The sequence below is a fragment of the Poecilia formosa genome, unplaced genomic scaffold (assembly GCF_000485575.1).
Source record: "Poecilia formosa unplaced genomic scaffold, Poecilia_formosa-5.1.2 Scaffold45, whole genome shotgun sequence".
NCBI classification, from domain to species: domain Eukaryota; kingdom Metazoa; phylum Chordata; class Actinopteri; order Cyprinodontiformes; family Poeciliidae; genus Poecilia; species Poecilia formosa.
In genome coordinates this window covers 2131134-2134915 of record NW_006799984.1, presented here as the reverse complement: position 1 = coordinate 2134915, position 3782 = coordinate 2131134, and the positions used below count along the sequence as shown (strand labels likewise).

Genomic DNA, 3782 nt, shown 5'->3' with positions numbered 1-3782 from the left:
AAAATCCCTACTGACCATTTTTCCAAGGACAGCACGTGAGAAAAACGGTGAACGATTAACGGCTTTGTAAACGCCTCTTCAAAACCACAAACCACACAGGCTGCACCCAAAACTACAGAAAAACAGCCTCAAATCAAAACTTTGAAGTCTTCTAAAACTATTCCTGCTTGCTAAAGTGGAGCGAGTAAGGAGTTTGGAAAATGCTGCAAACACATCAACATGGATCGTTTGTGGAGGAGGGGAGAGGGTTTGAAATCCAAAAGCAGGGATGATCAATAAGTGAAGAAGAGTAGTGGAGCAGAACCAAAGAAAAAACAAAAAAAAAACGACACACAGTGGCTATTTTTTTTTTTTTTTTTGACAAGGTCACAGCTTCGAATGATTGCAGCGGAAATATGGCACATGAGCCTCTTTTTGCATAGCAACAACAAAACTACCAGCAGTAACCACAACACAAGTCGTCTCTCCACATGGACGAGGAGGGACGGCTTTGAGGGGAAAGACGGGGAAGTTCTGCGTTTTGGGGAGGACAAAACACAAAGTGTAAAACTCTGCAGCCTGAATCATTTAGAGGCTAATTAACACTCTGATTTAATTTCTCATTATACACTTCCAGTTACAACTTAAAATGAGACAGAACTTTATTAAGTATTAATGTGTATAAATTGGATTTTAACTTAAAATTTCAATTTTTTATTTATTTATTTTTTTTATTGGCTGGAGGCAGCCATTCCAGACAGGAGAAGATATCCAGGCCTGGAGGGCTGCATGCACAGGTAGGGGCCACTGTAACACATCAGCACTAGCAGGCAGCACCACCCTAACAGCTAAGGGAGTGTACCTACATCCTACCTAGTGACAGGCAGAGAGCAGAGCAGATCATAAAAATAAACTGCCTCTGCAAACTCATTCAAAGCACAAGTTATTAATTAGGAGCAAAAAAAAAAAAAAAAGCCATCCCTCCTCTGGATAAGTCACTGTAGCTATGAATGAATGATGAACTGAAATAGATCCGTTGTATCATAGCCCAGCTATCAATAAAATATCACTGTTGTGATTGATACATCATGCATTATAGATACAGCATGACCTAGCCTCCCCACAGCCTGCTGCAGCGGAGCCTGCATGAAAACTGACAGCTTGGTAGATTATATTTTTAAATCGCCACCCCAACACCTGCAGGTACATCTCCACCAGCCACACGCCCTCTAAGTTGAAAATATTTGACGAGAAATTCTAACCCCGGTGCAAGAAAAAAAAAAAAAAAAATCTTCCCCCCCCAACCCCCTCCCATAAATAAACGCAGAAAAGCTGGATGAGGGAGCCCCCCCCCAACCCCCCTCCCATAAATAAACGCAGAAAAGCTGGATGAGGGAGCGCACCATCCCCGCCTCGCCTCCACCAGCAGCAGCAGCAGCAGCGGCGGCGGCTCATCTGTCGACAGGAGAGCATTTTGAGGCGTGTGCAAGTTGCCGAGGTTTTGCAGATGCGTCCTCGCTGCTGACTGTGTTTACCAAGCCTAAATCGTGGAGGCTACGTGAGCCACACGCATACAAGGAGAAATAATAACACCAAGCAACAGCAACAGCCCATTCCTTGGGAAGGAGCGGTAGAAATTGCGTGCAACACGTTGTAAAGGCGAGGAATAAAAAAAAAGGGCGTAGCGGCGGACGGAGCATACCTGGGAGGATGTTCGGCGTCGCAGTTCCCCTGCGCCCAGCTTCTGCTGCTGAGACTGAGCACTGCACAGAGCCTGAGCCGAGCATGCCTATTGGTAGGCAGAGACGCGCTGGTTGCTGGCTGCCTGGACTGGGCGCTCCTCACTATACAGCTGAGGTGGGGTGGGCGCCTCACATGCAGGGATGTCGGAATGGTTTCTTCCAAACTGTTTCCCCCCTAACTTTACCTTTTTTTCATAGCAACAGTAATTTTTCACCCCCCTCACACTCATGCAGCCTCTACTGCTGACTTGAATGGTAATTACTTCTACTTGTAGTTCGTTTTTTATCTTCACCACTTGACAGATTTCTTTCCCCACGTAATTCTTGTGAACATCTGCATGCACCCAGGTCTATTCTGCAAGATTTGGTTGTGCAGCGCAGCAGCAAGCAGCACCACACCCTTTGGTGATGTTGATGACTCGTCACCGTGTGTGTCCCCCACCTCCCATCCAATGCCAGGACAGCTTGGCTAATTAAAAGTGTTGGGCTCGGGCCTGACTGTGCCAGTTATGGCATGCAGCAGCGAAAGGGATCCCTCATTTGAAGGAAGATGCATCCCGAACTGAACTATGGGTAAGTGAGAGCCGTAAACTTTCTCTGTAGTTGAGTCTATTGTTTTTTTTTTCTTATAAAATGTCACTATGTCATGATAGTGTAGTATGAGTCAGATTATATGTAAAAAGCTTCTCTGCCTTCTACCAGTAGTAAATAGAAACAACCAATGAGAAGCAGGAGTTAGCGATGTCCATGCTAAGGGTAGTTAGCATGATTACTGTTTTGAACCCAAATGGAAATTAAATGTTCTTTTAACTCATATTAAGTCACATTCTTCAGGCAGATATTGAAGATGATTGCTTAGCTTTGCATCATGTTTTAACATTATTATCTAATCTAAGACATATCTGGAGTGTTGCTTTGATTCTTTCATGCATGTCTGAGAAATCGTTTAATTTCTATGGCAACCATTTAGCTGTGCAAAATGCTTGGGAGGACCTAGCTCCGCCTTCAAGATGCAGCTCCTCCTCTAAGCTGCAGTTTCTAAGCTTCACAGAGCAGGCGCCACTCAGCTCCTTCAGACTAGCCAGCAGCAATTAGCAAACACCTGGTGAAACTGTGCATCTGCTGAGCTCATTATACAATCTACTTCTCAGTGAAACACTGGTAAAACATTGTTAAAGGGTTAATAGAGGAGCCATATTGTGATGACTCTCATCTCCATCAGGTTGGACTGGGGCCAGAAAAATATTTTGTCTCAATGCATCAGATTGAGACGAAACATATCTAAAGAAGAATAGGCAAACTCCTCTGTCTATTCTGTGCAAAGCACAGGCAGAAGCTTGCAGCTGCAGTGAAAACTAAAATGTCTGAACAGGTCTTAATACTAACACACACACACACACACACACACACACACACACACACACACACACACACCTCCGTTTTCAGTGTAAGTTAGGAAATCACTTACAGTATAATTTGTCACTTTCCAGTTTTTCCATTAAAACGATTAGAAAGTTTGTGTTTGCGACACGACAAAATGTGGAAGAAGTTGAAGGATTATGAATGCGTTTGCAAGGCTCAGTAAAAATAACTTTCACTCTGTTCCCGGAGATGATAGATTGTAAGGTTAAAGCATGTGGGAGTCTCTTTTTTCTTTTCCTGACTTTTATCTATGAAGGATGTAGATACAGAAATAAAATGTCACAAAAAATATGTAGAGAACCTCTTTATTAGTAAAATCATCTCCAAATTTGTGACATGTTGAAGTTTTTCTTCCTCTGACATCTTCCTTTAATTAACAACACTTCTGTGTGACATGGTTTATTTGCATTTATATTTCAGCAGAAAATCTCATTTTTATTTATTTTTTAATGTGTAGATGCCTTGTAAGAAATGCTCTGCAGTTTGTGGTTGAAAAAATGAACCAATGGAGTAATGCAAAATGACTGTTATTTAAATAGCCTGTTTCAGACGCTGCTGTGTGCTGCACTGGCTGGTCTCATTCCTTTATCAGCTCTGCTCCACTTCACCAGGAAACTGGCTGCCTTTTCCTTTAGCTCT

General features: G+C 43.0%; 1 protein-coding gene across 1 annotated transcript in view; it reads right to left on the bottom strand.

Annotated features, from left to right (window-relative positions):
* jcadb (junctional cadherin 5 associated b) overlaps positions 1-1795 on the bottom strand; it is a 17049-nt gene extending 15254 nt beyond the window's left edge. Inside the window, exon 1 of the mRNA XM_007552097.2 lies at positions 1682-1795. The gene's annotated coding sequence lies outside the window, so the exon portion shown is untranslated. The remainder of the gene's footprint in view (positions 1-1681) is intronic.
* Positions 1796-3782: the final 1987 nt, after the last annotated feature.